The 13,689-nt window shown below is 41.1% G+C and overlaps 1 protein-coding gene and 1 long non-coding RNA gene across 2 annotated transcripts in view; one reads left to right on the forward strand and one right to left on the reverse strand.

Annotated features, from left to right (window-relative positions):
* LOC149443158 (uncharacterized) overlaps positions 1–13,689 on the forward strand; it is a 183,554-nt gene that overhangs the window by 119,900 nt on the left and 49,965 nt on the right. The window lies entirely within an intron of this gene.
* LOC149443165 (uncharacterized) lies at positions 104–2,910 on the reverse strand. Its single transcript, XR_016306701.1, has 3 exons — positions 2,811–2,910; positions 295–429; positions 104–208 (listed from the first exon to the last, which is right to left on the reverse strand). It is a non-coding gene; the product is annotated as an uncharacterized LOC149443165 (long non-coding RNA).

The following is a 13,689-nucleotide window of genomic DNA, read 5'->3' on the forward strand; positions in this document are numbered from 1 at the left end:
TTACGCTCACCTTTCCAGTCAGCAGGCTGAGGATCTCCAGGGTGAGGTTCAATATTGTCTCCTTCTGGAAAAAATCCTTCCCTACGATTTTCACAATCTTCTACTGATTGTCCATCATGAAGTTCTTGTAGAGGTCCTTGTGTCCTTCTAAATACTCCCACTCCTCCATGGAGAAATAGACAGTGACACCCTGACACCTTATAGGAACCTGACACACACAATGATACAGTCACCATCCAGACACATCCCTTGTTTGTTACTGGAGAATGTCCCAGAATTCCCGGCACCGCTCACCTCTCCTGTCAGTAGCTCCATCATCTTCTTGGTGACTTCTAGAATCTTCTGCATGTTGTGTCTTTTAGGGTTTAGGGAGTCACATGGAGGCACTGTGATGATCATATGATCACCTGACTTCAGAAGAGGAAATCTCTGTATTGAGGAACCAATAGGAATATCATGTCAGACTCCCAGAACCCCCCTCACCTCTCCGGTCAAGTCTGTGTTTTATTAATAGAGATGAGAGTGATGTCATGTGACCTCCCGGAATCCCCATCACCTCTCCGGTCAGGTCTGTGTATCCTTCTGATTCAATAATGTATCGAATATATAGCAATCTTTCAGAAAAATGGCAACATTTTTCGACGAATATATGAATTTACGAAACGAATTGCAAAGATACTAAACTAATTCCGAAAATGAATCGATTCAAGATCACGAATATGTTGAAATTAAATTCTTCAGTGAAAAAATACACAAAACAAAATGGCGTGGACAGATCTGTTTATCACACAACAACATCAAAAATACAAAATAAATACAAAAATTCAAACCAATATACCAGTTCAATGTGAGTAAAACAGCTTACAACACAACCTTCTTTGGGAGAAAGCCTACAACACAACCTTCTCCGGGAGAAAACCTACATCACAACCTTCTCCGGGAGAAAACCTACATCACAACCTTCTCCGGGAGAAAGCCTACAACACAACCTTCTCCGGGAGAAAGCCTACAACACAACCTTCTCCGGGAGAAAGCCTACATCACAACCTTCTCCGGGAGAAAGCCTACATCACAACCTTCTCCGGGAGAAAGCCTACATCACAACCTTCTCCGGGAGAAAGCCTACATCACAACCTTCTCCGGGAGAAAGCCTACATCACAACCTTCTCCGGGAGAAAGCCTACATCACATCCTTCTCCGGGAGAAAGCCTACATCACAACCTTCTCTGGGAGAAAACCTACAACTGTCACAAGTTAGCTTGCAGCCTCTTGTGTGTTTACTCTTACCTCCTTGCTGCTCTTGTTTCCTTCACATGTGTGTTTCTCTTTGCTCACCTATGGGCGTCGTCTGCTATTCCCTGGGTTTTATGTCCTTCCCTTCCATCACTTTCTGTCTCACCTCCTTGTCTGCCTGTCTATTTAAGATGTGCTCAGACTGGGCCACATTGCCTGAGCAACGTTTGTTGTTGGAGCGCTCCTGTGTTCTGCTGTGTATCTGTTATAGTATTTCTGTGCACCGACCCCGACTTCGTCCCTGACATTCCTCCTATTGTCTATCCGTGTACCGACCCCGGCCCGTTCCTGACATCGCTAGTTTTCTGCCTGTCCTGACCTCGGCTTGTCTACTGGATCTCCTGTCTCTTCTCCCATTGCACCCTGCTCCCGCTAGCGGTCTCTTCTACCTCAGCTGGGTGTACCTGGGGGCCGCGACCTGGTTCCAGCCTGCTCCAAGTCCATCCCCACCATCAGGGGCCCTGGTGAACAAGCAGGCTGGGGCTTAGACTCCGCGCCCTGGGGAACCCCAAGCTGTGGTTTTATAGAGCTCACTACCATAGACGTGACAACAACACAACCTTCTCTGGGAGAAAGCATAAAGCACAACCTTCTCCGGGAGAAAGTCTACAACACAACCTTCTCCGGGAGAAAGTCTAAAACACAACCTTCTCTGGGAGGAGGTCTACAATGCAGTCTTCTCTGGGAGAAAGCCTACAACACAACCTTCTCCGGGAGAAAGCATAAAGCACAACCTTCTCTGGGAGAAAGCCTACAACACAACCTTCTCCTGGAGAAAGTCTACAATACAACTTTCTCCAGGAAAGGAGAAAATCTACAACAAAACCTTCTCTGGGAGAAAACCTACAACACAACCTTCTCTGGGAGAAAGCATAAAGCACAACCTTTTCCAGAAGAAAGCCTACAGCACAACCTTCTCCGGGAGAAAGCTCACAACACAACCTTCTCTGGGAGGAGGTCTACAATGCAGTCTTCTCCGGGAGAAAGCCTACAACACAACCTTCTCCGGGAGAAAGCATAAAGCACAACCTTCTCTGGGAGAAAGCCTACAACACAACCTTCTCCGGGAGAAAGCCTACAGCACAACCTTCTCCGGGAGAAAGCCTACAGCACAACCTTCTCCGGGAGAAAGCATAAAGCACAACCTTTTCCAGAAGAAAGCCTACAGCACAACCTTCTCCGGGAGAAAGCCTACAGCACAACCTTCTCCGGGAGAAAGCTTACAACACAACCTTCTCCGGGAGAAAGTCTAAAACACAACCTTCTCTGGGAGGAGGTCTACAATGCAGTCTTCTCCGGGAGAAAGCCTACAGCACAACCTTCTCCGGGAGAAAGCCTACAGCACAACCTTCTCCGGGAGAAAGCCTACAGCACAACCTTCTCCGGGAGAAAGCCTACAGCACAACCTTCTCCGGGAGAAAGCCTACAACACAACCTTCTCCACTCATGACCAACATGCTGAAGCTTCTCAAACTGGAAGCTTGAGACTCCTTCCATTCCCATGCCCATTTACTAACCTCATATCCTGGCACAGACTCCCACTGTCACAAGGTCAATTCCAATGATAGAGGTCTTCTATGGCAAACCTCAATACTGTTACCAACAGCTGTGTTTCCCATGCGGGAGGGGGAAACTGAGCTCAGACTACTTCCTGAGGGTCATAAACACATTTGATTGACAAGCACACATGTCTGCAAAGTGACCTAAAGTTAGGTTTATTGTATAGCCAAAGACCTACATATTTATAGTATATTAGACAAAATCCTAACATATACAGATAGATACTATAAGAATATGCTATTCCACACTAATTCCTAATTCTATATACAATTAATATTCTAACAACATATCTCTCTTTAAAACATATGCTGTCTATTCTTATCTTAAACCCCACCCATATCCAAGACACCTGACACCAAAGATATCTGTGACCAGAGACGTCCATCTTCCGAAGACCTTAGACTAAAAATATCTCCATCCATGTTTGTGAACCAGCCATCAACAACTCTCACATTTATATAATGATTAATAATAAAATCAAATATTTTGCAAGCTTGCATCATGATATATTCTTTCATATTTATATTTAATATTTCAATTATTGCTGGATTATGAATTTAGAATAATACTTTTCCAATGGGGGGGGAGGGGTACAAAGGACACAACAGTCCGTTATCCCTCCCTATAGTGAGGGGTGGGGTTATCCACCTCCCGCTCCTCATTATTGGATGATCCCAGATCTACCTCCTCACACATATTCGGCTGATCTCAGACCCCCTCTTATAGTGAGGGGTGGGGTTATCCATCACCCGCTCCTCATTATTGGTTGATCCCAGATCTACCTCCTTTCACATTATTGGCTGATCTTAGACCCCTTCTTATAGTGAGGGGCAGGGTTATCCACCTTGTCTCCAGATTATTGGCTAATTTTAGACTCTTCTTAGTGAGGGGAGGAGTTATCCACCTCCTCCACCTTATTGGCCAATCGCAGACCCCTTCTTAAAGTGAGGGGTGGGGTTATCCCCCCCCCATCCCCCCCATTGGCTGACCACAGACCCTTCCTATAGTGAGGGCCAGGGTTATCTACCTCCCCCCCCCTTATTGGCCAATCTCAAACCCTTCTTATAGTGAGGAGCCGGGTTATCCACCTCCTCCCCCATTACTGACTGATCACAGACCCCCTCTTCTTATAGTGAGGGGAGGAGTTTCCATCTCTTCCCCTATTGGCTGATTTTAGACCACCTCAATGTAAGGGGTGGGAATATCTACCTCCTCTCTGTTTTCCATTTAGCCTAAACTGTATAGCCAACCAATCAGCCCTTTAGCTCAGGCTCAGCTACCCCTCTCAGCGGTGAAGCCCAGGCTCAGCTACCATCACTCAGCTGCAAAGACTGGACTCAAGCTATCCCATTCATCTGTGAAGACCAGGTCCAAGCAACACCACTTAGCTGTGAAGACCAGGCCCAAGTGACCTCACTCAGCTGTGCAGACCTGATCCAAGCAACGCCATTCAGCTGTGAAGGCCAGGCTCAAGCTAACCCACTCAGTTGTGAAGACCAGGCCCAAGCGACCCCACTCAGCTATGAAGACCAAGCTCAGCTACCCCACCCAGCTGTGAAGGCCAGACCCAGGCTATCCTACTCAGCTGTGAAGACCTGGCCCAAACTATCCCATTCAGTCATGAGGACAAGGCCCAAGCTACTCCACTCAGCTGTGAAGACCAGGCTCAAGCAACCACACTCAGCTGAGAAGAAAAGGCCTGAGCTATCCCAATCAGTTGTAAAGCCCAGGTCTAAGCTACCCCACTCAGCTATGAAGACCAGGTTCAAGATGTTCCACTCAGCTGTGAAGACCAGGGTCAGCTACCCCACTCAGCTGTGAAGACCAGGCTCAGCTACCCCACTCAGCTGTGAAGACCAGGCTCAGCTACCCCACTCAGCTGTCAAGCTGAGTTCCAGCTACCCCAACAAGGCTTCTACCTCAACCCAGCAAGTCAATCCAGTTGTCAAGATCTGGTCCAGCTAGCCCATTATGATTAATATTTCTGTCCTATATTTAACTTTTATAAGTCAAGCCATCTTATTCAAACTACCAACCAACTCTTTGGGCACGAAGTGTGCTGTTCCTTCCTCAACCTATAGATATTGTCCCCAGGTTGACAACCCTGTGGATGATGACATTTTCACTCCCGCCAAGGGAGATATGGGTATCGTACTGCTTAGCCTATGTGAGAAGTCTAATGAAACCGAAGATTCATTGTACAACCCCACCTATAACCTCTTCAGGTTTGATATGGGCGATACCATTTTGTGGTCAGTAAAGCACATTTACCAGATCAATCAACATTGGATGGCATTCACCTACCTCTAATATTCAGTGGGAGAGGATGCTTGTTTAGGTCCTGGTCAGCAGCTGCTCTATCAGGCAGCAGGGACTGAGCTGCTATCACCAATGCCCTGCACTTGCTCTTCTCTCGTAAAGGAAACTGAGGTGCTGTGGATTATAGGAAGGACAGGGCTGGCTGGGAGGAACTTTGACTTGTGGGAAATTAATGCTCCAGGGGGGGACTGAACCTGTACTACAGATTGGTTCTGGAACTACCTATCCCAGCATGTCCAGAATTTTGCAGGAGAGGAAAAGAAAGGACTGTTCCTGGACTCGAAGCAATGGTGAGGAGAACACTGTGTGAGATGCACATTGAAGCAGGCCATTTGGGTCATTTCGCTGCAGAGTGGAGGGTGCAGAGAGGATGAGTAGCAGACATCTCCAGATCTGTGGGAACACAACTGTCGAGCCTGATGTTGCCACCTGATTGTGTAGAAGAAGGCCACTACACCTGACATTGCTGTGCCTTGACGGTGAGCAGGAAGATACCATTCATCAGCCTAGGAGTCGGTGAGAGGCCGCTGGCCATACCCTACCATTTAGGCCCTCCTATTCAGGTTTGAGGGACTTTAATTTGAGAGGCAATGCTGATTTGGGCCCCAATGCACTGGCCAGTAGGGAAAGGTTTGCCAGATACTATTGTCCTTGCATTGCCCCTTAGACAAGACCTCCCATAGTATAGAGATAAGGGGTCCAGCCACTGGTCCCCTTGTTTGCTACTGAGTGTATATGTTCATTTGTAACTGTTTCACATACTTATAAATATAATGTGAAAATGATATAAATATAATGTGAAAACAAGAAACACCCTTTCACCTACACTAATTCCAAATTGGAAAAAACTTTCAACCCCCTGAAAGCTTAAACTCAAATCAATAGATCCAAACAGGAATCTACCCTCTTTCAATAAATAATCCAGCTATATGTGCAACAACAAAATTTTCCCCATATAATTTCTACAAAATCATAAAGTCCAGTGTCTCTGTGATTTAAATCCAATAATATAAAGTCCAGTGTCTCAGTAAAGAAGAAAAAATAATAAAATTCAAAAAGTGTATTTCTTGCAGTGTTGATTGTTGTGAAAAACCTCAAAAATAAAGAAACTCACAATAATGCATTACCATAATATCACACAAAAAAAAAAAAAAAAAATATTATATATATATATATAATACATGCACACACAAATGTGTATCATAAAATTGTGCAACCTTTAAGTGAAAAAAATATATATTAAACACTTGTGAAAACCTTCCAAAAAGGAAAGGTAATAAAACACTCGTGCTCATAAATTATAAAATCATGAAGTGATCCACTTAGTGAGATTCCTACCCACACGTGACACTTCTAGTGAGTAAGGCCAATATACCCTTACCAACAGTAGATAGAACTCACGCCTTTTGTATATATTATCTGGAAATCCTCCAAAGGAACTTTATCCTCCTCTCCTCCTTCACTTTCTGTTAAGATGATATTACCATGCCTTCCACATACATAGATCTATGAAGCATGACGTACCTCCATATATGTTTAAAGTTTTAATAAATCCACTTGCATTTGGAGTTGAAAACATAAGTAATATAAACAATTTTGGACAAACCCCGATGAGTGGGGATTACCAGACAGTTCCCACAGTTTCCCAGGCAGTCCACACTCGAGTGTCCAGTGATTCCTCAACAAAGATGGCCGCTGTGACACTTCCGGTTCCTGCTCCTTGCGTATGTCGTCACTTCCTCTTGACGCGTTTCGTCACATCCGGGACTTAGTCATAAGAGAGAGAGACGTCCTGACACCTGGCCACAATAAATACCGCTCCTCCACTGAATGACGATACTCCGATCGCCATATTGGAAAAGGGAACCATCGCCCTTACTAACCCGCACAGCCGCACAGCCTACTACCAGGAAATAAGCTCCCTGTACATACAAGAGCTAGGAACATATCTAGTGGGATCGCACAGCCGCACAACCTCCTAATAGGAAATGGGCTCCCTATGCATACGAGAACTGGGAACATGTCTAGTGGGATCTCATACACTATAGGGGCTATTTACATACTCCAAATACAAAAAATTTACATTAATATATATATTGATTCATCCTAATTACACATTAAATAAAATTGATAAGTTAAAACCTAAATGAACTTAAGAATAAAATAGAAGGGTTCAAAGATCATAAAGATTTCAATGTCTTATCTAAAAAATTGCATGAACAATTGGATAAGAAAGATTTGGAGGTGAAAAAAAGGAAACATAGAAAATACATTAGAGATACAGGAGATTATAAAAACAATAATATTTATAAATGGCAGGATATAGTATCCCAAACTTGCAAATCAGAAAATTCCACACCGGCCAATTCACCTATAAAAACTACCCATCCCTCCAATGCTAAGAAAAATGAGGGAAAGGTTGTACATACAGCTCCGATCCACAAAAAAGACAATCCAACTCCCCATGGCAAAATAAGGGGAGAGGAAATGGAGGTCCTAGGAATTCTTATAATAATCAATTCCCGATCCCTGTCTATAATAGATTCCAACCTTTAGATGATTGGGGTCATCCCCAGCAATATGGGGGCAACCCAAGGAGGGGAAATTTTTTTCCAAGGCGTCACAGAGGAAGACCGCCGGGTCCATATCCACCAGCCCCCTTCTATCAGCCGGGATGGGGGAGGGGGACTCAAGAGTACCCACCAGAACAATACAGAGGGGAAATAGAAAGAATAGTACCCCCAGAAAGGGCGGAACAAATAAGCCCAGAAGGGCAAGCAAAGGAACAAAGAGACAAGAGGAAAAGGAAGGAAGTATAGGTGAAGGCATCTATAACATCAGTTCAGCAACTCTTACTATAGATGAGATGAAAGTTTTAGATAAAGGTTTAAAATTCGCACCAAAGGCAAAATTTGATAGATTTGGTACTTATGTAGATATCAACAAATATATGAGAAAATTAAATATTAAAAAATATTTTGCCTCTTTACCGGGTCCGAATAAAAATGCGAATAAAAATAGTCCTAATGATAGGTATGTACACAGTGGACTAAGAAACTATTCCACATTTAATCCTACTAATAACAAAAATCATTATATGGAGGTTTTTAAAAATATGGTTATTGATGATATACAGTCATGGCCGAAATTGTTGGCACCCTTGATATTTTTCCTGAAAATCAAGTATTTCACACAAAAAAGGTATTGCATTAACACATGTTTTGCTATACACATGTTTATTCCCTTTGTATGTATTGGAACAAATATAAAACAGAGGCAGAAAAGCAAATATGACATAATGTCACACAAAACCCCAAAAATGGGCTGGACAAAAGTATTGGCACCCTTAACTTAATATTTGGTTGCACACCCTTTGGAAAACATAACTGAAATCAGTCGCTTCCTATAACCATCAATAAGCTTCTGACACCTCTCACCCGGAATTTTGGACCACTCTTCCTTTGCAAACAGCTCCAGGTCTCTCTTATTGGAAGGACACCTTTTCCCAACAGCAATTTTAAGATCTCTCCACAGGTGTTCAATGGGATTTAGATCTGGGCTCATTGCTGGCCACTTCAGAACTCTCCAGCGCTTCTTTGCCATCCATTTCTGAGTGCTTTTTGACGTATGTTTGGGGTCATTGTCCTGCTGGAAGACCCAGGATCTTGGACGCAAACCCAGCTTTCTGACACTGGGCCCTACAGTGCGACCCAAAATCCTTTGGTAATCCTCAGATTTCATGATGCCTTGCACACAGTCAAGGCACCCAGTGCCAGAGGCAGCAAAACAACCCCAAAACATCATTGAACCTCCACCATATTTTACCGTAGGTACTGTGTTTTGTTCTTTGTAGGCCTCATTCCGTTTTCGGTAAACAGTAGAATGATGTGCTTTACCGAAAAGCTCTATCTTGGTCTCATCTGTCCACAAGACGTTTTCCCAGAAGGCTTTTGGCTTACTCAAGTACATTTTGGCAAACTGTAGTCTTGCTTTTTTATGTCTCTGTGTCAGCAGTGGGGTCCTCCTGGGTCTCCTGCCATAGCGTTTCATTTCATTTAAATGTCGACGGATAGTTCGCGCTGACACTGATGCTCCCTGAGCCTGCAGGACAGCTTGAATGTCTTTGGAACATGTTTGGGGCTGCTTATCCACCATCCGGACTATTCTGCGTTGCAATCTTTCATCAATTTTCCTCATCCGTCCACGACCAGGGAGATTAGCTACAGTGCCATGGGTTGCAAACTTCTTGATAATGTTGCGCACTGTGGACAAAGGCAAATCTAGTTCTCTGGAGATGGACTTGTAACCTTGAGATTGTTGATATTTTGCCACAATTTTGGTTCTCAGGTCCTCAGACAGTTCTCGTCTCCTCTTTCTGTTGTCCATGCTTAGTGTGGCACAGACAGACACACAATGCAAAGGTTAAGTGAACGTCTCTCCTTTTTATCTGCTTTCAGGTGTGATTTCTATATTGCCCACACCTGTTACTTGCCCCAGGTGAGTTTACAGGAGCATCACATGCTTGTAACATTCTTATTTATCCGCAGTTGTGAAAGGGTGCCAATACTTTTGTCCAGCCCATTTTTGGAGGTTTGTGTGACATTATGTCGAATTTGCTTTCTTTCCTCCCTTTTTTTGTTTTGTCCCAATACACACAAAGGGAATAAACATGTGTATAGCAAAACATGTGTTAATGCAATACGTTTCGTGAGAAATACATGATTTCCTGGAGAAATATCAAGGGTGCCAACAATTTCGGCCATGACTGTAACAGAGGTGGATAGGAAAAAATATCAGGAAGATAAAGCTTTCCAATTAGGATTGAAATCCTTAAAAGAAAAGAAAAATATTGTTATCAGACCAGCAGATAAGGGAGGGGGGTGGTGGTTCTAGATAGATCTGCATATGAAAAAGAAATGGAACACATGTTAAATGATCAAGAAACGTATAGGAAAATTAAAAGTAATCCAGTCAAATTATACAAAAAAACGCTCCATAGCTTAGTAAAGGAAGCAGAAAAGAATGGCATTCTAACAGAGAAAGAAGGCAGATATTTGATTCCTAGTCACTGCAAAACACCTATTATTTATTATTTACCGAAAATTCATAAAAATTTGACCAATCCCCCGGGTAGACCAATAATTAATGGGATTGGCTCTTTACATTCAAGAACGGGTGAATACATTGATTTTTATTTGCAGCCGATAGTGAAACAAATGCCTTCATATTTAAAGGACAGTAGCGATGTCATTAATATAGTGAATAAAATGAAAATTACTAAGGAAACTCTGCTAGTTACAATTGATGTCAACGCCCTATATACAAATATCAGACACAATGATGGCATGAAAGCCATAAAATGGGCTTTAAAAAACTTCTCTAATCTACATATTAAGCAGAGAAAGTTTATTATTCAGCTACTGGAATTCTGTCTAGACAAAAATTATTTTTGGTATAATGGAGAATTTTTTATACAAAAAAAAGGGGTTGCAATGGGCGCAAAGTTTGCGCCCAGCTTTGCCAATATATTTTTAGCTAAATGGGAGGAGAAGGACATTTTTAAAAATAGAAGGAAGGAACTCATACTGTGGAAACGCTATATTGATGATATTTTGATGATGTGGGAAGGTTCCCTACAATCATTAAAAGAGTTCTTTTTAACTTTAGAGAATAATGAATATAATTTAGGCTTTTCGTTTACGGTGGACCATAAGTCAATTAATTTTTTAGATCTTAATATCTTTAAAGATATTGACTCTCTTTTTACCAAAACATATTTTAAGGATACAGACAGAAATGGCTTCATACTGACTAACAGCTGTCACCACCCTATCTGGATTAATGGTATACCCAAAAGCCAGTTTGTTAGAATTATGCGCAATTGTTCTAGATTGAAGGATTATATAGAACAATCAGAGCTAATTAAGGACAGGTTTGTCCAAAAAGGGTATGATCCCACTAACTTAGAAAAAATTAGATATGAAATCAGTAAAAATTATATTGGAGATCAAAAAGTGAATTACCAATCTAAACAAATAAAAGAGAAAAATAAAAGGGTGGATTATGTGTTCATATCGAGATATAATTGCCAATATAAAGAGATCGAATCTATTATTAAAAAACACTGGCCAATTATCAAAAAGGATAGAATCTTGGGCCAGGTAATACCGGAGAAGCCTACTTTTATTTATAAGAGAACAAACAATTTAAGGGATATTTTAGTAGAAAATGTCATCTCTCCCCCCAGGAAAAAGAAGATGAATATGTGTAATCTTAAAGGTTTTTACCCCTGTAAAAAATGTTCCATATGTAAAGTAACAGGTATTCATAATAGATCGATTAAAGAATTCACTTCCCAGAATACAGGAAAGAGCTTTGAAATTAAGAAGTTTATTTCCTGTAAGTCGACATTTGTTACATACGTATTGGAATGTCCATGTCACTTACAATATGTGGGCAGAACATCAAGACCCCTTCATAAAAGATTGAGCGAACACGTGAATAATATTAGAAAAGGTAAAAAAGACCACTGTCTTTCCAGACATTTTAGGGATATCCATAATTGTGATCCAGGAACCCTGAAATTCTGTGGGATTGACTCTATAGAAGCTCATTGGAGAGGGAGTGATAAAATCAAAATTTTATCGCAAAATGAAACATTTTGGATATTCCAATTAAGAACACTTAGACCTAGAGGATTAAATGTGGATCTAGACCTTAATTGTTTTATTTCTAATTTTTAATATTTTTAAATTTTAATAAATGTTTTGTTATAATTGTATTCATCTTAACTATATAAATATTTTGTAATAAATATTCTTCTAGCCTTAGTAGCCTTTTTAGATTAAAAAAGAATTAATTGATATTTAAAATTTATTTTATATGTAACTTAGTAGGACATCTGTAATGAAATGGTATTATTTATTATGACCAGCAGGTGGTGCTAAGGGAGTAGCTAGTAGTAGATATATAATACAATAAATGTTTGTTAGGGCATATAGAAAGTGAGGGATATTAATTAATTGTTTTATTTAGGTTTTAACTTATCAATTTTATTTAATGTGTAATTAGGATGAATCAATATATATATTAATGTAAATTTTTTGTATTTGGAGTATGTAAATAGCCCCTATAGTGTATGAGATCCCACTAGACATGTTCCCAGTTCTCGTATGCATAGGGAGCCCATTTCCTATTAGGAGGTTGTGCGGCTGTGCGATCCCACTAGATATGTTCCTAGCTCTTGTATGTACAGGGAGCTTATTTCCTGGTAGTAGGCTGTGCGGGTTAGTAAGGGCGATGGTTCCCTTTTCCAATATGGCGATCGGAGTATCGTCATTCAGTGGAGGAGCGGTATTTATTGTGGCCAGGTGTCAGGACGTCTCTCTCTCTTATGACTAAGTCCCGGATGTGACGAAACGCGTCAAGAGGAAGTGACGACATACGCAAGGAGCAGGAACCGGAAGTGTCACAGCGGCCATCTTTGTTGAGGAATCACTGGACACTCGAGTGTGGACTGCCTGGGAAACTGTGGGAACTGCCTGGTAATCCCCACTCAGCGGGGTTTGTCCAAAATTGTTTATATTACTTATGTTTTCAACTCCAAATGCAAGTGGATTTATTAAAACTTTAAACATATATGGAGGTACGTCATGCTTCATAGATCTATGTATGTGGAAGGCATGGTAATATCATCTTAACAGAAAGTGAAGGAGGAGAGGAGGATAAAGTTCCATTGGAGGATTTCCAGATAATATATACAAAAGGCGTGAGTTCTATCTACTGTTGGTAAGGGTATATTGGCCTTACTCACTAGAAGTGTCACGTGTGGGTAGGAATCTCACTAAGTGGATCACTTCATGATTTTATAATTTATGAGCACGAGTGTTTTATTACCTTTCCTTTTTGGAAGGTTTTCACAAGTGTTTAATATATTTTTTTTTCACTTAAAGGTTGCACAATTTTATGGTACACATTTGTGTGTGCATGTATTATATATATATATATATATATATATAATATATATATATTTTTTTTTTTTGTGTGATATTATGGTAATGCACTATTGTGAGTTTCTTTATTTTTGAGGTTTTTCACAACAATCAACACTGCAAGAAATACACTTTTTGAATTTTATTATTTTTTCTTCTTTACTGAGACACTGGACTTTATATTATTGGATTTAAATCACAGAGACACTGGACTTTATGATTTTGTAGAAATTATATGGGGAAAATTTTGTTGTTGCGCATATAGCTGGATTATTTATTGAAAGAGGGTAGATTCCTGTTTGGATCTATTGATTTGTGTTTCACATACTTATTGAAGCGTTTATTTTCCATTATTTGGTTGAATAATTATGCATTGTTGCAATAAATGTCCGCCCTCCAGCCCTGGTGTGTCAGAGAGCGTGGTGCTGTCTGGAGAGTCATTGGCACTCGGAACAGGTGTCACAGGGAAACAGCAGCTCCTTCGAAGGTAAGTCTTACATTTAGAAGGAAGTATAAACCACTCTGC

Source organism: Staurois parvus, unplaced genomic scaffold, assembly GCF_062004578.1.
Source record: "Staurois parvus isolate SC_StPar_1 unplaced genomic scaffold, SC_StPar_1.0 ptg000874l, whole genome shotgun sequence".
NCBI lineage: Eukaryota > Metazoa > Chordata > Amphibia > Anura > Ranidae > Staurois > Staurois parvus.